This window comes from Carassius gibelio, chromosome B19 (genome assembly GCF_023724105.1).
Source record: "Carassius gibelio isolate Cgi1373 ecotype wild population from Czech Republic chromosome B19, carGib1.2-hapl.c, whole genome shotgun sequence".
NCBI lineage: Eukaryota > Metazoa > Chordata > Actinopteri > Cypriniformes > Cyprinidae > Carassius > Carassius gibelio.
The window spans coordinates 1,317,292-1,340,004 of NC_068414.1; the positions used below are offsets into that span (position 1 = coordinate 1,317,292).

At 47.5% G+C, this 22,713-nt stretch overlaps 11 non-coding genes across 11 annotated transcripts; 2 read left to right on the forward strand and 9 right to left on the reverse strand.

Annotated features, from left to right (window-relative positions):
* Positions 1–138: 138 nt before the first annotated feature.
* On the reverse strand, positions 139–253 carry LOC127980431 (U5 spliceosomal RNA). Its single transcript, XR_008159456.1, has one exon. It is a non-coding gene; the product is annotated as a U5 spliceosomal RNA (small nuclear RNA).
* Positions 254–2,177: 1,924 nt separating this feature from the next.
* Positions 2,178–2,292, reverse strand: LOC127980432 (U5 spliceosomal RNA). The gene has a single exon (XR_008159457.1). It is a non-coding gene; the product is annotated as a U5 spliceosomal RNA (small nuclear RNA).
* A 1,920-nt stretch (positions 2,293–4,212) lies between these two features.
* On the reverse strand, positions 4,213–4,327 carry LOC127980157 (U5 spliceosomal RNA). Its single transcript, XR_008159195.1, has one exon. It is a non-coding gene; the product is annotated as a U5 spliceosomal RNA (small nuclear RNA).
* A 1,923-nt stretch (positions 4,328–6,250) lies between these two features.
* Positions 6,251–6,365, reverse strand: LOC127980434 (U5 spliceosomal RNA). The gene has a single exon (XR_008159459.1). It is a non-coding gene; the product is annotated as a U5 spliceosomal RNA (small nuclear RNA).
* Positions 6,366–8,284: 1,919 nt separating this feature from the next.
* LOC127980158 (U5 spliceosomal RNA) lies at positions 8,285–8,399 on the reverse strand. The gene has a single exon (XR_008159196.1). It is a non-coding gene; the product is annotated as a U5 spliceosomal RNA (small nuclear RNA).
* A 1,922-nt stretch (positions 8,400–10,321) lies between these two features.
* On the reverse strand, positions 10,322–10,436 carry LOC127980435 (U5 spliceosomal RNA). Its single transcript, XR_008159460.1, has one exon. It is a non-coding gene; the product is annotated as a U5 spliceosomal RNA (small nuclear RNA).
* Positions 10,437–12,357: 1,921 nt separating this feature from the next.
* LOC127980436 (U5 spliceosomal RNA) lies at positions 12,358–12,472 on the reverse strand. The gene has a single exon (XR_008159461.1). It is a non-coding gene; the product is annotated as a U5 spliceosomal RNA (small nuclear RNA).
* A 3,571-nt stretch (positions 12,473–16,043) lies between these two features.
* On the reverse strand, positions 16,044–16,115 carry trnad-guc (transfer RNA aspartic acid (anticodon GUC)). Its single transcript has one exon. It is a non-coding gene; the product is annotated as a tRNA-Asp (tRNA).
* Positions 16,116–17,168: 1,053 nt separating this feature from the next.
* On the forward strand, positions 17,169–17,283 carry LOC127980437 (U5 spliceosomal RNA). The gene has a single exon (XR_008159462.1). It is a non-coding gene; the product is annotated as a U5 spliceosomal RNA (small nuclear RNA).
* A 1,935-nt stretch (positions 17,284–19,218) lies between these two features.
* trnad-guc (transfer RNA aspartic acid (anticodon GUC)) lies at positions 19,219–19,290 on the reverse strand. Its single transcript has one exon. It is a non-coding gene; the product is annotated as a tRNA-Asp (tRNA).
* A 1,049-nt stretch (positions 19,291–20,339) lies between these two features.
* On the forward strand, positions 20,340–20,454 carry LOC127980438 (U5 spliceosomal RNA). The gene has a single exon (XR_008159463.1). It is a non-coding gene; the product is annotated as a U5 spliceosomal RNA (small nuclear RNA).
* Positions 20,455–22,713: the final 2,259 nt, after the last annotated feature.

Sequence of the window (22,713 nt, forward strand, 5' to 3'; positions counted from 1 at the left end):
CGCTGCCTTCCCATCCGGCTAAATAAACACGAAGTGGTCAAACGCAGAGAGTGCCTATTCAGACGATGACCTGTGGCAAGCCCTTTCGCAGCATGCTGCCGGACGGTCAAACTGATTCTGCTCTTGACATTTCGATGTAGCTCTGCTGTGAGCAGAGCACCCAAAAATACAGGTCACTCGCAAAAGTTCCCCTCCACGGAAATCTTTAGTAAAAGGCGAAAGATTTATGCGACAATGAAGAGAAACTCGAGCTGTGTCTCCAAACCCTCGGGCCTGTGCGCTGCCTCTGTTAAACTACTACGCTCGCCAAGGGTCATCAAGGGTGACAATGCCTGCCCACATGTGTTTCGTCAGCACCCCCCCTCCCCCTACTCCAAAAGGGAGGAGTAAAACTCAAAAAAGTCCCCTCGGTCCACCAATAACCAAAAGCCCAATCAAGGCAATCTCTTTCTCAAGCCTCTATCTGAAAAGTTGGATAAAATCTTATATGAAAAAAAAAGTCTTTTAAAGAAATCCCTTATTCCGAGGTCACCGTAGCCACCAGATCCAGTCTGTATCCGCTTCAGTCACCCGGATCCAGTCCGTATCCAGAGAAGATGGTGGATCAACACCTAGAAAGGACCTCTATGGCCCAGAAACACAGCGGAGACCGTGACAACTAGATGAGCCGCAGATACAAATCCCCTGTAAAGACCACCTGGACAAGACCACAGGAAACAGATGATTCTTCTGCACAGTCTGACATTCCTGCAGCCTGGAGCTGATCTACCTGTTTCGTCTGACAATGGGAGAACTGTCTCCCCGACTGAGCCTGGTTTCTCACCGGGTTTTTTCTCCATCCTTTCACCGATCGAGTTTTGGTTTCTTGCCTCTGTCGCTTCTGGCAGGCGGAGCTGGGGACACTTCATGTACAGCGATATCGTTGACTTGATTGCAAATTATTGCACAGATACTATTTAAACTGAACTTAGCTGAATGATGTCATCAAAGAGTTCAATAACGAAATGCCTTTAACTGTCATTTTGCTTTTTGACGCACTGTGTTCCTAATTAATGTTGTTCAGTTGCATTGACGCAATACTTTTTGTTTAAAGCGCAATTTAAAAAAAAAAAAAAAAAAAAAAAGAGTCCAAACAATGACCCCTGCTACGGGTAGTGTTCCAAGTGTTATGCGACTTCAGCTAATGATGGGTCCATCAGAAATTTTACGGTGCTAGGGCTGGGTCTGCGTCAGAAGAAGCCATGCATTGTTTAGTTATGTCAGTGCAGTGCCGTCAGTTGGGGGAGAAACGGCAGCATGCACGGCTCCTCGTTAGTATAGTGGACAGTATCTCCGCCTGTCACGCCGAAGACCGGGGTTCGATTCCCCGACGGGGAGAGCTGGTTCTTTTCGTCTTCAGAATGATCCATCCAAAATGTTTGGTTGGAGTCGCAGGTCACAGAAGGAGTTCTGCTTCGACGTCAGCCCGAGCCAAAGGACATGCGTTGGCCGGGAATCGAACCCGGGTCAACTGCTTGGAAGGCAGCTATGCTCACCACTATAACACCAACGCAGGCGGAAGTCAGTAGCTTTATTGACGCACTGTGTTCCTAATAAATGTTGTTCAGTTGCATTGACACAATACTTTTTGTTTAAAGCGCAATTAAAAAAAAAAAAAAAAAAGAGTCCAAACAATGACCCCTGCTACGGGTAGTGTTGCAAGTGTTATGCGACTTCAGCTAATGATGGGTCCATCCGAAATTATTCCATCCAAAAGTTTTGGGTGGAGGCACAGGTCACAGAGGGAGTTCTGCTTCGACGTCAGCCCGAGCCAAAGGACATGCGTTGGCCGGGAATCGAATCCGGGTCAACTGCTTGGAAGGCAGCTATGCTCACCACTATACCACCAACGCAGTCAGCAGTCAGCAACTTGCGCCGTCACTAAGAAGGCTCGAAGTGCACGAGTCACCGATAGGGCTAGAGGAGCAGATGAGATCTTTGTTTGGACCCGTCACTAAAGAGAGCCTTCAAGAATTTGCATCCCGTCACGTACAAGAAAGCGCTGCCTTCCCATCCGGCTAAATAAACACGAAGTGGTCAAACGCAGAGAGTGCCTATTCAGACGATGACCTGTGGCAAGCCCTTTCGCAGCATGCTGCCGGACGGTCAAACTGATTCTGCTCTTGACATTTCGATGTAGCTCTGCTGTGAGCAGAGCACCCAAAAATACAGGTCACTCGCAAAAGTTCCCCTCCACGGAAATCTTTAGTAAAAGGCGAAAGATTTATGCGACAATGAAGAGAAACTCGAGCTGTGTCTCCAAACCCTCGGGCCTGTGCGCTGCCTCTGTTAAACTACTACGCTCGCCAAGGGTCATCAAGGGTGACAATGCCTGCCCACATGTGTTTCGTCAGCACCCCCCCCCCTACTCCAAAAGGGAGGAGTAAAACTCAAAAAAGTCCCCTCGGTCCACCAATAACCAAAAGCCCAATCAAGGCAATCTCTTTCTCAAGCCTCTATCTGAAAAGTTGGATAAAATCTTATATGAAAAAAAAAGTCTTTTAAAGAAATCCCTTATTCCGAGGTCACCGTAGCCACCAGATCCAGTCTGTATCCGCTTCAGTCACCCGGATCCAGTCCGTATCCAGAGAAGATGGTGGATCAACACCTAGAAAGGACCTCTATGGCCCAGAAACACAGCGGAGACCGTGACAACTAGATGAGCCGCAGATACAAATCCCCTGTAAAGACCACCTGGACAAGACCACAGGAAACAGATGATTCTTCTGCACAGTCTGACATTCCTGCAGCCTGGAGCTGATCTACCTGTTTCGTCTGACAATGGGAGAACTGTCTCCCCGACTGAGCCTGGTTTCTCACCGGGTTTTTTCTCCATCCTTTCACCGATCGAGTTTTGGTTTCTTGCCTCTGTCGCTTCTGGCAGGCGGAGCTGGGGACACTTCATGTACAGCGATATCGTTGACTTGATTGCAAATTATTGCACAGATACTATTTAAACTGAACTTAGCTGAATGATGTCATCAAAGAGTTCAATAACGAAATGCCTTTAACTGTCATTTTGCTTTTTGACGCACTGTGTTCCTAATTAATGTTGTTCAGTTGCATTGACGCAATACTTTTTGTTTAAAGCGCAATTTAAAAAAAAAAAAAAAAAAAAAAAGAGTCCAAACAATGACCCCTGCTACGGGTAGTGTTCCAAGTGTTATGCGACTTCAGCTAATGATGGGTCCATCAGAAATTTTACGGTGCTAGGGCTGGGTCTGCGTCAGAAGAAGCCATGCATTGTTTAGTTATGTCAGTGCAGTGCCGTCAGTTGGGGGAGAAACGGCAGCATGCACGGCTCCTCGTTAGTATAGTGGACAGTATCTCCGCCTGTCACGCCGAAGACCGGGGTTCGATTCCCCGACGGGGAGAGCTGGTTCTTTTCGTCTTCAGAATGATCCATCCAAAATGTTTGGTTGGAGTCGCAGGTCACAGAAGGAGTTCTGCTTCGACGTCAGCCCGAGCCAAAGGACATGCGTTGGCCGGGAATCGAACCCGGGTCAACTGCTTGGAAGGCAGCTATGCTCACCACTATAACACCAACGCAGGCGGAAGTCAGTAGCTTTATTGACGCACTGTGTTCCTAATAAATGTTGTTCAGTTGCATTGACACAATACTTTTTGTTTAAAGCGCAATTAAAAAAAAAAAAAAAAAGAGTCCAAACAATGACCCCTGCTACGGGTAGTGTTGCAAGTGTTATGCGACTTCAGCTAATGATGGGTCCATCCGAAATTATTCCATCCAAAAGTTTTGGGTGGAGGCACAGGTCACAGAGGGAGTTCTGCTTCGACGTCAGCCCGAGCCAAAGGACATGCGTTGGCCGGGAATCGAATCCGGGTCAACTGCTTGGAAGGCAGCTATGCTCACCACTATACCACCAACGCAGTCAGCAGTCAGCAACTTGCGCCGTCACTAAGAAGGCTCGAAGTGCACGAGTCGCTGATAGGGCTAGAGGAGCAGATGAGATCTTTGTTTGGACCCGTCACTAAAGAGAGCCTTCAAGAATTTGCATCCCGTCACGTACAAGAAAGCGCTGCCTTCCCATCCGGCTAAATAAACACGAAGTGGTCAAACGCAGAGAGTGCCTATTCAGACGATGACCTGTGGCAAGCCCTTTCGCAGCATGCTGCCGGACGGTCAAACTGATTCTGCTCTTGACATTTCGATGTAGCTCTGCTGTGAGCAGAGCACCCAAAAATACTGGTCACTCGCAAAAGTTCCCCTCCACGGAAATCTTTAGTAAAAGGCGAAAGATTTATGCGACAATGAAGAGAAACTCGAGCTGTGTCTCCAAACCCTCGGGCCTGTGCGCTGCCTCTGTTAAACTACTACGCTCGCCAAGGGTCATCAAGGGTGACAATGCCTGCCCACATGTGTTTCGTCAGCACCCCCCCCCCCCTACTCCAAAAGGGAGGAGTAAAACTCAAAAAAGTCCCCTCGGTCCACCAATAACCAAAAGCCCAATCAAGGCAATCTCTTTCTCAAGCCTCTATCTGAAAAGTTGGATAAAATCTTATATGAAAAAAAAAGTCTTTTAAAGAAATCCCTTATTCCGAGGTCACCGTAGCCACCAGATCCAGTCTGTATCCGCTTCAGTCACCCGGATCCAGTCCGTATCCAGAGAAGATGGTGGATCAACACCTAGAAAGGACCTCTATGGCCCAGAAACACAGCGGAGACCGTGACAACTAGATGAGCCGCAGATACAAATCCCCTGTAAAGACCACCTGGACAAGACCACAGGAAACAGATGATTCTTCTGCACAGTCTGACATTCCTGCAGCCTGGAGCTGATCTACCTGTTTCGTCTGACAATGGGAGAACTGTCTCCCCGACTGAGCCTGGTTTCTCACCGGGTTTTTTCTCCATCCTTTCACCGATCGAGTTTTGGTTTCTTGCCTCTGTCGCTTCTGGCAGGCGGAGCTGGGGACACTTCATGTACAGCGATATCGTTGACTTGATTGCAAATTATTGCACAGATACTATTTAAACTGAACTTAGCTGAATGATGTCATCAAAGAGTTCAATAACGAAATGCCTTTAACTGTCATTTTGCTTTTTGACGCACTGTGTTCCTAATTAATGTTGTTCAGTTGCATTGACGCAATACTTTTTGTTTAAAGCGCAATTTAAAAAAAAAAAAAAAAAAAAAAAGAGTCCAAACAATGACCCCTGCTACGGGTAGTGTTCCAAGTGTTATGCGACTTCAGCTAATGATGGGTCCATCAGAAATTTTACGGTGCTAGGGCTGGGTCTGCGTCAGAAGAAGCCATGCATTGTTTAGTTATGTCAGTGCAGTGCCGTCAGTTGGGGGAGAAACGGCAGCATGCACGGCTCCTCGTTAGTATAGTGGACAGTATCTCCGCCTGTCACGCCGAAGACCGGGGTTCGATTCCCCGACGGGGAGAGCTGGTTCTTTTCGTCTTCAGAATGATCCATCCAAAATGTTTGGTTGGAGTCGCAGGTCACAGAAGGAGTTCTGCTTCGACGTCAGCCCGAGCCAAAGGACATGCGTTGGCCGGGAATCGAACCCGGGTCAACTGCTTGGAAGGCAGCTATGCTCACCACTATAACACCAACGCAGGCGGAAGTCAGTAGCTTTATTGACGCACTGTGTTCCTAATAAATGTTGTTCAGTTGCATTGACACAATACTTTTTGTTTAAAGCGCAATTAAAAAAAAAAAAAAAAAAGAGTCCAAACAATGACCCCTGCTACGGGTAGTGTTGCAAGTGTTATGCGACTTCAGCTAATGATGGGTCCATCCGAAATTATTCCATCCAAAAGTTTTGGGTGGAGGCACAGGTCACAGAGGGAGTTCTGCTTCGACGTCAGCCCGAGCCAAAGGACATGCGTTGGCCGGGAATCGAATCCGGGTCAACTGCTTGGAAGGCAGCTATGCTCACCACTATACCACCAACGCAGTCAGCAGTCAGCAACTTGCGCCGTCACTAAGAAGGCTCGAAGTGCACGAGTCGCCGATAGGGCTAGAGGAGCAGATGAGATCTTTGTTTGGACCCGTCACTAAAGAGAGCCTTCAAGAATTTGCATCCCGTCACGTACAAAAAAGCGCTGCCTTCCCATCCGGCTAAATAAACACGAAGTGGTCAAACGCAGAGAGTGCCTATTCAGACGATGACCTGTGGCAAGCCCTTTCGCAGCATGCTGCCGGACGGTCAAACTGATTCTGCTCTTGACATTTCGATGTAGCTCTGCTGTGAGCAGAGCACCCAAAAATACAGGTCACTCGCAAAAGTTCCCCTCCACGGAAATCTTTAGTAAAAGGCGAAAGATTTATGCGACAATGAAGAGAAACTCGAGCTGTGTCTCCAAACCCTCGGGCCTGTGCGCTGCCTCTGTTAAACTACTACGCTCGCCAAGGGTCATCAAGGGTGACAATGCCTGCCCACATGTGTTTCGTCAGCACCCCCCCCCCCTACTCCAAAAGGGAGGAGTAAAACTCAAAAAAGTCCCCTCGGTCCACCAATAACCAAAAGCCCAATCAAGGCAATCTCTTTCTCAAGCCTCTATCTGAAAAGTTGGATAAAATCTTATATGAAAAAAAAAGTCTTTTAACGAAATCCCTTATTCCGAGGTCACCGTAGCCACCAGATCCAGTCTGTATCCGCTTCAGTCACCCGGATCCAGTCCGTATCCAGAGAAGATGGTGGATCAACACCTAGAAAGGACCTCTATGGCCCAGAAACACAGCGGAGACCGTGACAACTAGATGAGCCGCAGATACAAATCCCCTGTAAAGACCACCTGGACAAGACCACAGGAAACAGATGATTCTTCTGCACAGTCTGACATTCCTGCAGCCTGGAGCTGATCTACCTGTTTCGTCTGACAATGGGAGAACTGTCTCCCCGACTGAGCCTGGTTTCTCACCGGGTTTTTTCTCCATCCTTTCACCGATCGAGTTTTGGTTTCTTGCCTCTGTCGCTTCTGGCAGGCGGAGCTGGGGACACTTCATGTACAGCGATATCGTTGACTTGATTGCAAATTATTGCACAGATACTATTTAAACTGAACTTAGCTGAATGATGTCATCAAAGAGTTCAATAACGAAATGCCTTTAACTGTCATTTTGCTTTTTGACGCACTGTGTTCCTAATTAATGTTGTTCAGTTGCATTGACGCAATACTTTTTGTTTAAAGCGCAATTTAAAAAAAAAAAAAAAAAAAAAAGAGTCCAAACAATGACCCCTGCTACGGGTAGTGTTCCAAGTGTTATGCGACTTCAGCTAATGATGGGTCCATCAGAAATTTTACGGTGCTAGGGCTGGGTCTGCGTCAGAAGAAGCCATGCATTGTTTAGTTATGTCAGTGCAGTGCCGTCAGTTGGGGGAGAAACGGCAGCATGCATGGCTCCTCGTTAGTATAGTGGACAGTATCTCCGCCTGTCACGCCGAAGACCGGGGTTCGATTCCCCGACGGGGAGAGCTGGTTCTTTTCGTCTTCAGAATGATCCATCCAAAATGTTTGGTTGGAGTCGCAGGTCACAGAAGGAGTTCTGCTTCGACGTCAGCCCGAGCCAAAGGACATGCGTTGGCCGGGAATCGAACCCGGGTCAACTGCTTGGAAGGCAGCTATGCTCACCACTATAACACCAACGCAGGCGGAAGTCAGTAGCTTTATTGACGCACTGTGTTCCTAATAAATGTTGTTCAGTTGCATTGACACAATACTTTTTGTTTAAAGCGCAATTAAAAAAAAAAAAAAAAGAGTCCAAACAATGACCCCTGCTACGGGTAGTGTTGCAAGTGTTATGCGACTTCAGCTAATGATGGGTCCATCCGAAATTATTCCATCCAAAAGTTTTGGGTGGAGGCACAGGTCACAGAGGGAGTTCTGCTTCGACGTCAGCCCGAGCCAAAGGACATGCGTTGGCCGGGAATCGAATCCGGGTCAACTGCTTGGAAGGCAGCTATGCTCACCACTATACCACCAACGCAGTCAGCAGTCAGCAACTTGCGCCGTCACTAAGAAGGCTCGAAGTGCACGAGTCGCCGATAGGGCTAGAGGAGCAGATGAGATCTTTGTTTGGACCCGTCACTAAAGAGAGCCTTCAAGAATTTGCATCCCGTCACGTACAAGAAAGCGCTGCCTTCCCATCCGGCTAAATAAACACGAAGTGGTCAAACGCAGAGAGTGCCTATTCAGACGATGACCTGTGGCAAGCCCTTTCGCAGCATGCTGCCGGACGGTCAAACTGATTCTGCTCTTGACATTTCGATGTAGCTCTGCTGTGAGCAGAGCACCCAAAAATACTGGTCACTCGCAAAAGTTCCCCTCCACGGAAATCTTTAGTAAAAGGCGAAAGATTTATGCGACAATGAAGAGAAACTCGAGCTGTGTCTCCAAACCCTCGGGCCTGTGCGCTGCCTCTGTTAAACTACTACGCTCGCCAAGGGTCATCAAGGGTGACAATGCCTGCCCACATGTGTTTCGTCAGCACCCCCCCCCCCTACTCCAAAAGGGAGGAGTAAAACTCAAAAAAGTCCCCTCGGTCCACCAATAACCAAAAGCCCAATCAAGGCAATCTCTTTCTCAAGCCTCTATCTGAAAAGTTGGATAAAATCTTATTTGAAAAAAAAAGTCTTTTAAAGAAATCCCTTATTCCGAGGTCACCGTAGCCACCAGATCCAGTCTGTATCCGCTTCAGTCACCCGGATCCAGTCCGTATCCAGAGAAGATGGTGGATCAACACCTAGAAAGGACCTCTATGGCCCAGAAACACAGCGGAGACCGTGACAACTAGATGAGCCGCAGATACAAATCCCCTGTAAAGACCACCTGGACAAGACCACAGGAAACAGATGATTCTTCTGCACAGTCTGACATTCCTGCAGCCTGGAGCTGATCTACCTGTTTCGTCTGACAATGGGAGAACTGTCTCCCCGACTGAGCCTGGTTTCTCACCGGGTTTTTTCTCCATCCTTTCACCGATCGAGTTTTGGTTTCTTGCCTCTGTCGCTTCTGGCAGGCGGAGCTGGGGACACTTCATGTACAGCGATATCGTTGACTTGATTGCAAATTATTGCACAGATACTATTTAAACTGAACTTAGCTGAATGATGTCATCAAAGAGTTCAATAACGAAATGCCTTTAACTGTCATTTTGCTTTTTGACGCACTGTGTTCCTAATTAATGTTGTTCAGTTGCATTGACGCAATACTTTTTGTTTAAAGCGCAATTTAAAAAAAAAAAAAAAAAAAAAAAGAGTCCAAACAATGACCCCTGCTACGGGTAGTGTTCCAAGTGTTATGCGACTTCAGCTAATGATGGGTCCATCAGAAATTTTACGGTGCTAGGGCTGGGTCTGCGTCAGAAGAAGCCATGCATTGTTTAGTTATGTCAGTGCAGTGCCGTCAGTTGGGGGAGAAACGGCAGCATGCACGGCTCCTCGTTAGTATAGTGGACAGTATCTCCGCCTGTCACGCCGAAGACCGGGGTTCGATTCCCCGACGGGGAGAGCTGGTTCTTTTCGTCTTCAGAATGATCCATCCAAAATGTTTGGTTGGAGTCGCAGGTCACAGAAGGAGTTCTGCTTCGACGTCAGCCCGAGCCAAAGGACATGCGTTGGCCGGGAATCGAACCCGGGTCAACTGCTTGGAAGGCAGCTATGCTCACCACTATAACACCAACGCAGGCGGAAGTCAGTAGCTTTATTGACGCACTGTGTTCCTAATAAATGTTGTTCAGTTGCATTGACACAATACTTTTTGTTTAAAGCGCAATTAAAAAAAAAAAAAAAAAAGAGTCCAAACAATGACCCCTGCTACGGGTAGTGTTGCAAGTGTTATGCGACTTCAGCTAATGATGGGTCCATCCGAAATTATTCCATCCAAAAGTTTTGGGTGGAGGCACAGGTCACAGAGGGAGTTCTGCTTCGACGTCAGCCCGAGCCAAAGGACATGCGTTGGCCGGGAATCGAATCCGGGTCAACTGCTTGGAAGGCAGCTATGCTCACCACTATACCACCAACGCAGTCAGCAGTCAGCAACTTGCGCCGTCACTAAGAAGGCTCGAAGTGCACGAGTCGCCGATAGGGCTAGAGGAGCAGATGAGATCTTTGTTTGGACCCGTCACTAAAGAGAGCCTTCAAGAATTTGCATCCCGTCACGTACAAAAAAGCGCTGCCTTCCCATCCGGCTAAATAAACACGAAGTGGTCAAACGCAGAGAGTGCCTATTCAGACGATGACCTGTGGCAAGCCCTTTCGCAGCATGCTGCCGGACGGTCAAACTGATTCTGCTCTTGACATTTCGATGTAGCTCTGCTGTGAGCAGAGCACCCAAAAATACAGGTCACTCGCAAAAGTTCCCCTCCACGGAAATCTTTAGTAAAAGGCGAAAGATTTATGCGACAATGAAGAGAAACTCGAGCTGTGTCTCCAAACCCTCGGGCCTGTGCGCTGCCTCTGTTAAACTACTACGCTCGCCAAGGGTCATCAAGGGTGACAATGCCTGCCCACATGTGTTTCGTCAGCACCCCCCCCCCCCTACTCCAAAAGGGAGGAGTAAAACTCAAAAAAGTCCCCTCGGTCCACCAATAACCAAAAGCCCAATCAAGGCAATCTCTTTCTCAAGCCTCTATCTGAAAAGTTGGATAAAATCTTATATGAAAAAAAAAGTCTTTTAACGAAATCCCTTATTCCGAGGTCACCGTAGCCACCAGATCCAGTCTGTATCCGCTTCAGTCACCCGGATCCAGTCCGTATCCAGAGAAGATGGTGGATCAACACCTAGAAAGGACCTCTATGGCCCAGAAACACAGCGGAGACCGTGACAACTAGATGAGCCGCAGATACAAATCCCCTGTAAAGACCACCTGGACAAGACCACAGGAAACAGATGATTCTTCTGCACAGTCTGACATTCCTGCAGCCTGGAGCTGATCTACCTGTTTCGTCTGACAATGGGAGAACTGTCTCCCCGACTGAGCCTGGTTTCTCACCGGGTTTTTTCTCCATCCTTTCACCGATCGAGTTTTGGTTTCTTGCCTCTGTCGCTTCTGGCAGGCGGAGCTGGGGACACTTCATGTACAGCGATATCGTTGACTTGATTGCAAATTATTGCACAGATACTATTTAAACTGAACTTAGCTGAATGATGTCATCAAAGAGTTCAATAACGAAATGCCTTTAACTGTCATTTTGCTTTTTGACGCACTGTGTTCCTAATTAATGTTGTTCAGTTGCATTGACGCAATACTTTTTGTTTAAAGCGCAATTTAAAAAAAAAAAAAAAAAAAAAAAGAGTCCAAACAATGACCCCTGCTACGGGTAGTGTTCCAAGTGTTATGCGACTTCAGCTAATGATGGGTCCATCAGAAATTTTACGGTGCTAGGGCTGGGTCTGCGTCAGAAGAAGCCATGCATTGTTTAGTTATGTCAGTGCAGTGCCGTCAGTTGGGGGAGAAACGGCAGCATGCATGGCTCCTCGTTAGTATAGTGGACAGTATCTCCGCCTGTCACGCCGAAGACCGGGGTTCGATTCCCCGACGGGGAGAGCTGGTTCTTTTCGTCTTCAGAATGATCCATCCAAAATGTTTGGTTGGAGTCGCAGGTCACAGAAGGAGTTCTGCTTCGACGTCAGCCCGAGCCAAAGGACATGCGTTGGCCGGGAATCGAACCCGGGTCAACTGCTTGGAAGGCAGCTATGCTCACCACTATAACACCAACGCAGGCGGAAGTCAGTAGCTTTATTGACGCACTGTGTTCCTAATAAATGTTGTTCAGTTGCATTGACACAATACTTTTTGTTTAAAGCGCAATTAAAAAAAAAAAAAAAAGAGTCCAAACAATGACCCCTGCTACGGGTAGTGTTGCAAGTGTTATGCGACTTCAGCTAATGATGGGTCCATCCGAAATTATTCCATCCAAAAGTTTTGGGTGGAGGCACAGGTCACAGAGGGAGTTCTGCTTCGACGTCAGCCCGAGCCAAAGGACATGCGTTGGCCGGGAATCGAATCCGGGTCAACTGCTTGGAAGGCAGCTATGCTCACCACTATACCACCAACGCAGTCAGCAGTCAGCAACTTGCGCCGTCACTAAGAAGGCTCGAAGTGCACGAGTCGCCGATAGGGCTAGAGGAGCAGATGAGATCTTTGTTTGGACCCGTCACTAAAGAGAGCCTTCAAGAATTTGCATCCCGTCACGTACAAGAAAGCGCTGCCTTCCCATCCGGCTAAATAAACACGAAGTGGTCAAACGCAGAGAGTGCCTATTCAGACGATGACCTGTGGCAAGCCCTTTCGCAGCATGCTGCCGGACGGTCAAACTGATTCTGCTCTTGACATTTCGATGTAGCTCTGCTGTGAGCAGAGCACCCAAAAATACAGGTCACTCGCAAAAGTTCCCCTCCACGGAAATCTTTAGTAAAAGGCGAAAGATTTATGCGACAATGAAGAGAAACTCGAGCTGTGTCTCCAAACCCTCGGGCCTGTGCGCTGCCTCTGTTAAACTACTACGCTCGCCAAGGGTCATCAAGGGTGACAATGCCTGCCCACATGTGTTTCGTCAGCACCCCCCCCCCCCTACTCCAAAAGGGAGGAGTAAAACTCAAAAAAGTCCCCTCGGTCCACCAATAACCAAAAGCCCAATCAAGGCAATCTCTTTCTCAAGCCTCTATCTGAAAAGTTGGATAAAATCTTATTTGAAAAAAAAAGTCTTTTAAAGAAATCCCTTATTCCGAGGTCACCGTAGCCACCAGATCCAGTCTGTATCCGCTTCAGTCACCCGGATCCAGTCCGTATCCAGAGAAGATGGTGGATCAACACCTAGAAAGGACCTCTATGGCCCAGAAACACAGCGGAGACCGTGACAACTAGATGAGCCGCAGATACAAATCCCCTGTAAAGACCACCTGGACAAGACCACAGGAAACAGATGATTCTTCTGCACAGTCTGACATTCCTGCAGCCTGGAGCTGATCTACCTGTTTCGTCTGACAATGGGAGAACTGTCTCCCCGACTGAGCCTGGTTTCTCACCGGGTTTTTTCTCCATCCTTTCACCGATCGAGTTTTGGTTTCTTGCCTCTGTCGCTTCTGGCAGGCGGAGCTGGGGACACTTCATGTACAGCGATATCGTTGACTTGATTGCAAATTATTGCACAGATACTATTTAAACTGAACTTAGCTGAATGATGTCATCAAAGAGTTCAATAACGAAATGCCTTTAACTGTCATTTTGCTTTTTGACGCACTGTGTTCCTAATTAATGTTGTTCAGTTGCATTGACGCAATACTTTTTGTTTAAAGCGCAATTTAAAAAAAAAAAAAAAAAAAAAAAGAGTCCAAACAATGACCCCTGCTACGGGTAGTGTTCCAAGTGTTATGCGACTTCAGCTAATGATGGGTCCATCAGAAATTTTACGGTGCTAGGGCTGGGTCTGCGTCAGAAGAAGCCATGCATTGTTTAGTTATGTCAGTGCAGTGCCGTCAGTTGGGGGAGAAACGGCAGCATGCACGGCTCCTCGTTAGTATAGTGGATAGTATCTCCGCCTGTCACGCCGAAGACCGGGGTTCGATTCCCCGACGGGGAGAGCTGGTTCTTTTCGTCTTCAGAATGATCCATCCAAAATGTTTGGTTGGAGTCGCAGGTCACAGAAGGAGTTCTGCTTCGACGTCAGCCCGAGCCAAAGGACATGCGTTGGCCGGGAATCGAACCCGGGTCAACTGCTTGGAAGGCAGCTATGCTCACCACTATAACACCAACGCAGGCGGAAGTCAGTAGCTTTATTGACGCACTGTGTTCCTAATAAATGTTGTTCAGTTGCATTGACACAATACTTTTTGTTTAAAGCGCAATTAAAAAAAAAAAAAAAAAGAGTCCAAACAATGACCCCTGCTACGGGTAGTGTTGCAAGTGTTATGCGACTTCAGCTAATGATGGGTCCATCCGAAATTATTCCATCCAAAAGTTTTGGGTGGAGGCACAGGTCACAGAGGGAGTTCTGCTTCGACGTCAGCCCGAGCCAAAGGACATGCGTTGGCCGGGAATCGAATCCGGGTCAACTGGGTCAATTTTTGGGTGCTCTGCTCACAGCAGAGCTACATCGAAATGTCAAGAGCAGAATCAGTTTGACCGTCCGGCAGCATGCTGCGAAAGGGCTTGCCACAGGTCATCGTCTGAATAGGCACTCTCTGCGTTTGACCACTTCGTGTTTATTTAGCCGGATGGGAAGGCAGCGCTTTCTTGTACGTGACGGGATGCAAATTCTTGAAGGCTCTCTTTAGTGACGGGTCCAAACAAAGATCTCATCTGCTCCTCTAGCCCTATCGGCGACTCGTGCACTTCGAGCCTTCTTAGTGACGGCGCAAGTTGCTGACTGCTGACTGCGTTGGTGGTGTAGTGGTGAGCATAGCTGCCTTCCAAGCAGTTGACCCGGATTCGATTCCCGGCCAACGCATGTCCTTTGGCTCGGGCTGACGTCGAAGCAGAACTCCCTCTGTGACCTGTGCCTCCACCCAAAACTTTTGGATGTAATAATTTCGGATGGACCCATCATTAGCTGAAGTCGCATAACACTTGCAACACTACCCGTAGCAGGGGTCATTGTTTGGACTCTTTTTTTTTTTTTAATTGCGCTTTAAACAAAAAGTATTGTGTCAATGCAACTGAACAACATTTATTAGGAACACAGTGCGTCAAAAAGCAAAATGACAGTTAAAGGCATTTCGTTATTGAACTCTTTGATGACATCATTCAGCTAAGTTCAGTTTAAATAGTATCTGTGCAATAATTTGCAATCAAGTCAACGATATCGCTGTACATGAAGTGTCCCCAGCTCCGCCTGCCAGAAGCGACAGAGGCAAGAAACCAAAACTCGATCGGTGAAAGGATGGAGAAAAAACCCGGTGAGAAACCAGGCTCAGTCGGGGAGACAGTTCTCCCATTGTCAGACGAAACAGGTAGATCAGCTCCAGGCTGCAGGAATGTCAGACTGTGCAGAAGAATCATCTGTTTCCTGTGGTCTTGTCCAGGTGGTCTTTACAGGGGATTTGTATCTGCGGCTCATCTAGTTGTCACGGTCTCCGCTGTGTTTCTGGGCCATAGAGGTCCTTTCTAGGTGTTGATCCACCATCTTCTCTGGATACGGACTGGATCCGGGTGACTGAAGCGGATACAGACTGGATCTGGTGGCTACGGTGACCTCGGAATAAGGGATTTCTTTAAAAGACTTTTTTTTTCATATAAGATTTTATCCAACTTTTCAGATAGAGGCATGAGAAAGAGATTGCCTTGATTGGGCTTTTGGTTATTATAGGCACTCTCTGCGTTTGACCACTTCGTGTTTATTTAGCCGGATGGGAAGGCAGCGCTTTCTTGTACGTGACGGGATGCAAATTCTTGAAGGCTCTCTTTAGTGACGGGTCCAAACAAAGATCTCATCTGCTCCTCTAGCCCTATCGGCGACTCGTGCACTTCGAGCCTTCTTAGTGACGGCGCAAGTTGCTGACTGCTGACTGCGTTGGTGGTATAGTGGTGAGCATAGCTGCCTTCCAAGCAGTTGACCCGGATTCGATTCCCGGCCAACGCATGTCCTTTGGCTCGGGCTGACGTCGAAGCAGAACTCCCTCTGTGACCTGTGCCTCCACCCAAAACTTTTGGATGGAATAATTTCGGATGGACCCATCATTAGCTGAAGTCGCATAACACTTGCAACACTACCCGTAGCAGGGGTCATTGTTTGGACTCTTTTTTTTTTTTTTTTTTTTTTTTTTATTGCGCTTTAAACAAAAAGTATTGTGTCAATGCAACTGAACAACATTTATTAGGAACAGAGTGCGTCAATAAAGCTACTGACTTCCGCCTGTGTTGGTGGTATAGTGGTGAGCATAGCTGCCTTCCAAGCAGTTGATCCGGGTTCGATTCCCGGCCAACGCATGTCCTTTGGCTCGGGCTGACGTCGAAGCAGAACTCCTTCTGTGACCTGCGACTCCAACCAAACATTTTGGATGGATCATTCGGAAGACGAAAAGAACCAGCTCTCCCCGTCGGGGAATCGAACCCCGGTCTTCCGCGTGACAGGCGGAGATACTGTCCACTATACTAACGAGGAGCCGTGCATGCTGCCCTTTCTCCCCCAACTGACGGCACTGCAATGACATAACTAAACAATGCATGGCTTCTTCTGACGCAGACCCAGCCCTAGCACCGTAAAATTTCTGATGGACCCATCATTAGCTGAAGTCGCATAACACTTGGAACACTACCCGTAGCAGGGGTCATTGTTTGGACTCTTTTTTTTTTTTTTTTTTTTTTTTTTTAAATTGCGCTTTAAACAAAAAGTATTGCGTCAATGCAACTGAACAACATTAATTAGGAACACAGTGCGTCAAAAAGCAAAATGACAGTTAAAGGCATTTCGTTATTGAACTCTTTGATGACATCATTCAGCTAAGTTCAGTTTAAATAGTATCTGTGCAATAATTTGCAATCAAGTCAACGATATCGCTGTACATGAAGTGTCCCCAGCTCCGCCTGCCAGAAGCGACAGAGGGAAGAAACCAAAACTCGATCGGTGAAAGGATGGAGAAAAAACCCGGTGAGAAACCAGGCTCAGTCGGGGAGACAGTTCTCCCCTTGTCAGACGAAACCAGTAGATCAGCTCCAGGCTGCAGGAATGTCAGACTGTGCAGAAGAATCATCTGTTTCCTGTGGTCTTGTCCAGGTGGTCTTTACAGGGGATTTGTATCTGCGGCTCATCTAGTTGTCACGGTCTCCGCTGTGTTTCTGGGCCATAGAGGTCCTTTCTAGGTGTTGATCCACCATCTTCTCTGGATACGGACTGGATCCGGGTGACTGAAGCGGATACAGACTGGATCTGGTGGCTACGGTGACCTCGGAATAAGGGATTTCTTTAAAAGACTTTTTTTTTCATATAAGATTTTATCCAACTTTTCAGATAGAGGCATGAGAAAGAGATTGCCTTGATTGGGCTTTTGGTTATTGGTGGACAGAGGGGACTTTTTTGAGTTTTACTCCTCCCTTTTGGAGTAGGGGGGGGGGTGCTGACGAAACACATGTGGGCAGGCATTGTCACCCTTGATGACCCTTGGCGAGCGTAGTAGTTTAACAGAGGCAGGGCACAGGCCCGAGGGTTTGGAGACACAGCTCGAGTTTCTCTTCATTGTCGCATAAATCTTTCGCCTTTTACTAAAGATTTCCGTGGAGGGGAACTTTTGCGAGTGACCTGTATTTTTGGGTGCTCTGCTCACAGCAGAGCTACATCGAAATGTCAAGAGCAGAATCAGTTTGACCGTCCGGCAGCATGCTGCGAGAGGGCTTGCCACTGGTCATCGTCTGAATAGGCACTCTCTGCGTTTGACCACTTCGTGTTTATTTAGCCGGATGGGAAGGCAGCGCTTTTTTGTACGTGACGGGATGCAAATTCTTGAAGGCTCTCTTTAGTGAAGGGTCCAAACAAAGATCTCATCTGCTCCTCTAGCCCTATCGGCGACTCGTGCACTTCGAGCCTTCTTAGTGACGGCGCAAGTTGCTGACTGATGACTGCGTTGGTGGTATAGTGGTGAGCATAGCTGCCTTCCAAGCAGTTGACCCGGATTCGATACCCGGCCAACGCATGTCCTTTGGCTCGGGCTGACGTCGAAGCAGAACTCCCTCTGTGACCTGTGCCTCCACCCAAAACTTTTGGATGGAATAATTTCGGATGGACCCATCATTAGCTGAAGTCGCATAACACTTGCAACACTACCCGTAGCAGGGGTCATTGTTTGGACTCTTTTTTTTTTTTTATTGCGCTTTAAACAAAAAGTATTGTGTCAATGCAACTGAACAACATTTATTAGGAACACAGTGCGTCAAAAAGCAAAATGACAGTTAAAGGCATTTCGTTATTGAACTCTTTGATGACATCATTCAGCTAAGTTCAGTTTAAATAGTATCTGTGCAATAATTTGCAATCAAGTCAACGATATCGCTGTACATGAAGTGTCCCCAGCTCCGCCTGCCAGAAGCGACAGAGGCAAGAAACCAAAACTCGATCGGTGAAAGGATGGAGAAAAAACCCGGTGAGAAACCAGGCTCAGTCGGGGAGACAGTTCTCCCATTGTCAGACGAAACAGGTAGATCAGCTCCAGGCTGCAGGAATGTCAGACTGTGCAGAAGAATCATCTGTTTCCTGTGGTCTTGTCCAGGTGGTCTTTACAGGGGATTTGTATCTGCGGCTCATCTAGTTGTCACGGTCTCCGCTGTGTTTCTGGGCCATAGAGGTCCTTTCTAGGTGTTGATCCACCATCTTCTCTGGATACGGACTGGATCCGGGTGACTGAAGCGGATACAGACTGGATCTGGTGGCTACGGTGACCTCGGAATAAGGGATTTCTTTAAAAGACTTTTTTTTTCATATAAGATTTTATCCAACTTTTCAGATAGAGGCATGAGAAAGAGATTGCCTTGATTGGGCTTTTGGTTATTATAGGCACTCTCTGCGTTTGACCACTTCGTGTTTATTTAGCCGGATGGGAAGGCAGCGCTTTCTTGTACGTGACGGGATGCAAATTCTTGAAGGCTCTCTTTAGTGACGGGTCCAAACAAAGATCTCATCTGCTCCTCTAGCCCTATCGGCGACTCGTGCACTTCGAGCCTTCTTAGTGACGGCGCAAGTTGCTGACTGCTGACTGCGTTGGTGGTATAGTGGTGAGCATAGCTGCCTTCCAAGCAGTTGACCCGGATTCGATTCCCGGCCAACGCATGTCCTTTGGCTCGGGCTGACGTCGAAGCAGAACTCCCTCTGTGACCTGTGCCTCCACCCAAAACTTTTGGATGGAATAATTTCGGATGGACCCATCATTAGCTGAAGTCGCATAACACTTGCAACACTACCCGTAGCAGGGGTCATTGTTTGGAGTCTTTTTTTTTTTTTTTTTTTTTTTAATTGCGCTTTAAACAAAAAGTATTGTGTCAATGCAACTGAACAACATTTATTAGGAACACAGTGCGTCAATAAAGCTACTGACTTCCGCCTGTGTTGGTGGTATAGTGGTGAGCATAGCTGCCTTCCAAGCAGTTGACCCGGGTTCGATTCCCGGCCAACGCATGTCCTTTGGCTCGGGCTGACGTCGAAGCAGAACTCCTTCTGTGACCTGCGACTCCAACCAAACATTTTGGATGGATCATTCGGAAGACGAAAAGAACCAGCTCTCCCCGTCGGGGAATCGAACCCCGGTCTTCCGCGTGACAGGCGGAGATACTGTCCACTATACTAACGAGGAGCCGTGCATGCTGCCGTTTCTCCCCCAACTGACGGCACTGCAATGACATAACTAAACAATGCATGGCTTCTTCTGACGCAGACCCAGCCCTAGCACCGTAAAATTTCTGATGGACCCATCATTAGCTGAAGTCGCATAACACTTGGAACACTACCCGTAGCAGGGGTCATTGTTTGGACTCTTTTTTTTTTTTTTTTTTTTTTTAAATTGCGCTTTAAACAAAAAGTATTGCGTCAATGCAACTGAACAACATTAATTAGGAACACAGTGCGTCAAAAAGCAAAATGACAGTTAAAGGCATTTCGTTATTGAACTCTTTGATGACATCATTCAGCTAAGTTCAGTTTAAATAGTATCTGTGCAATAATTTGCAATCAAGTCAACGATATCGCTGTACATGAAGTGTCCCCAGCTCCGCCTGCCAGAAGCGACAGAGGGAAGAAACCAAAACTCGATCGGTGAAAGGATGGAGAAAAAACCCGGTGAGAAACCAGGCTCAGTCGGGGAGACAGTTCTCCCCTTGTCAGACGAAACCAGTAGATCAGCTCCAGGCTGCAGGAATGTCAGACTGTGCAGAAGAATCATCTGTTTCCTGTGGTCTTGTCCAGGTGGTCTTTACAGGGGATTTGTATCTGCGGCTCATCTAGTTGTCACGGTCTCCGCTGTGTTTCTGGGCCATAGAGGTCCTTTCTAGGTGTTGATCCACCATCTTCTCTGGATACGGACTGGATCCGGGTGACTGAAGCGGATACAGACTGGATCTGGTGGCTACGGTGACCTCGGAATAAGGGATTTCTTTAAAAGACTTTTTTTTTCATATAAGATTTTATCCAACTTTTCAGATAGAGGCATGAGAAAGAGATTGCCTTGATTGGGCTTTTGGTTATTGGTGGACAGAGGGGACTTTTTTGAGTTTTACTCCTCCCTTTTGGAGTAGGGGGGGGGGTGCTGACGAAACACATGTGGGCAGGCATTGTCACCCTTGATGACCCTTGGCGAGCGTAGTAGTTTAACAGAGGCAGGGCACAGGCCCGAGGGTTTGGAGACACAGCTCGAGTTTCTCTTCATTGTCGCATAAATCTTTCGCCTTTTACTAAAGATTTCCGTGGAGGGGAACTTTTGCGAGTGACCTGTATTTTTGGGTGCTCTGCTCACAGCAGAGCTACATCAAAATGTCAAGAGCAGAATCAGTTTGACCGTCCGGCAGCATGCTGCGAGAGGGCTTGCCACTGGTCATCGTCTGAATAGGCACTCTCTGCGTTTGACCACTTCGTGTTTATTTAGCCGGATGGGAAGGCAGCGCTTTTTTGTACGTGACGGGATGCAAATTCTTGAAGGCTCTCTTTAGTGACGGGTCCAAACAAAGATCTCATCTGCTCCTCTAGCCCTATCGGCGACTCGTGCACTTCGAGCCTTCTTAGTGACGGCGCAAGTTGCTGACTGATGACTGCGTTGGTGGTATAGTGGTGAGCATAGCTGCCTTCCAAGCAGTTGACCCGGATTCGATACCCGGCCAACGCATGTCCTTTGGCTCGGGCTGACGTCGAAGCAGAACTCCCTCTGTGACCTGTGCCTCCACCCAAAACTTTTGGATGGAATAATTTCGGATGGACCCATCATTAGCTGAAGTCGCATAACACTTGCAACACTACCCGTAGCAGGGGTCATTGTTTGGACTCTTTTTTTTTTTTTATTGCGCTTTAAACAAAAAGTATTGTGTCAATGCAACTGAACAACATTTATTAGGAACACAGTGCGTCAAAAAGCAAAATGACAGTTAAAGGCATTTCGTTATTGAACTCTTTGATGACATCATTCAGCTAAGTTCAGTTTAAATAGTATCTGTGCAATAATTTGCAATCAAGTCAACGATATCGCTGTACATGAAGTGTCCCCAGCTCCGCCTGCCAGAAGCGACAGAGGCAAGAAACCAAAACTCGATCGGTGAAAGGATGGAGAAAAAACCCGGTGAGAAACCAGGCTCAGTCGGGGAGACAGTTCTCCCATTGTCAGACGAAACAGGTAGATCAGCTCCAGGCTGCAGGAATGTCAGACTGTGCAGAAGAATCATCTGTTTCCTGTGGTCTTGTCCAGGTGGTCTTTACAGGGGATTTGTATCTGCGGCTCATCTAGTTGTCACGGTCTCCGCTGTGTTTCTGGGCCATAGAGGTCCTTTCTAGGTGTTGATCCACCATCTTCTCTGGATACGGACTGGATCCGGGTGACTGAAGCGGATACAGACTGGATCTGGTGGCTACGGTGACCTCGGAATAAGGGATTTCTTTAAAATACTTTTTTTTTCATATAAGATTTTATCCAACTTTTCAGATAGAGGCATGAGAAAGAGATTGCCTTGATTGGGCTTTTGGTTATTATAGGCACTCTCTGCGTTTGACCACTTCGTGTTTATTTAGCCGGATGGGAAGGCAGCGCTTTCTTGTACGTGACGGGATGCAAATTCTTGAAGGCTCTCTTTAGTGACGGGTCCAAACAAAGATCTCATCTGCTCCTCTAGCCCTATCGGCGACTCGTGCACTTCGAGCCTTCTTAGTGACGGCGCAAGTTGCTGACTGCTGACTGCGTTGGTGGTATAGTGGTGAGCATAGCTGCCTTCCAAGCAGTTGACCCGGATTCGATTCCCGGCCAACGCATGTCCTTTGGCTCGGGCTGACGTCGAAGCAGAACTCCCTCTGTGACCTGTGCCTCCACCCAAAACTTTTGGATGGAATAATTTCGGATGGACCCATCATTAGCTGAAGTCGCATAACACTTGCAACACTACCCGTAGCAGGGGTCATTGTTTGGAGTCTTTTTTTTTTTTTTTTTTTTTTAATTGCGCTTTAAACAAAAAGTATTGTGTCAATGCAACTGAACAACATTTATTAGGAACACAGTGCGTCAATAAAGCTACTGACTTCCGCCTGTGTTGGTGGTATAGTGGTGAGCATAGCTGCCTTCCAAGCAGTTGACCCGGGTTCGATTCCCGGCCAACGCATGTCCTTTGGCTCGGGCTGACGTCGAAGCAGAACTCCTTCTGTGACCTGCGACTCCAACCAAACATTTTGGATGGATCATTCGGAAGACGAAAAGAACCAGCTCTCCCCGTCGGGGAATCGAACCCCGGTCTTCCTCGTGACAGGCGGAGATACTGTCCACTATACTAACGAGGAGCCGTGCATGCTGCCGTTTCTCCCACAACTGACGGCACTGCAATGACATAACTAAACAATGCATGGCTTCTTCTGACGCAGACCCAGCCCTAGCACCGTAAAATTTCTGATGGACCCATCATTAGCTGAAGTCGCATAACACTTGGAACACTACCCGTAGCAGGGGTCATTGTTTGGACTCTTTTTTTTTTTTTTTTTTTTTTAAATTGCGCTTTAAACAAAAAGTATTGCTTCAATGCAACTGAACAACATT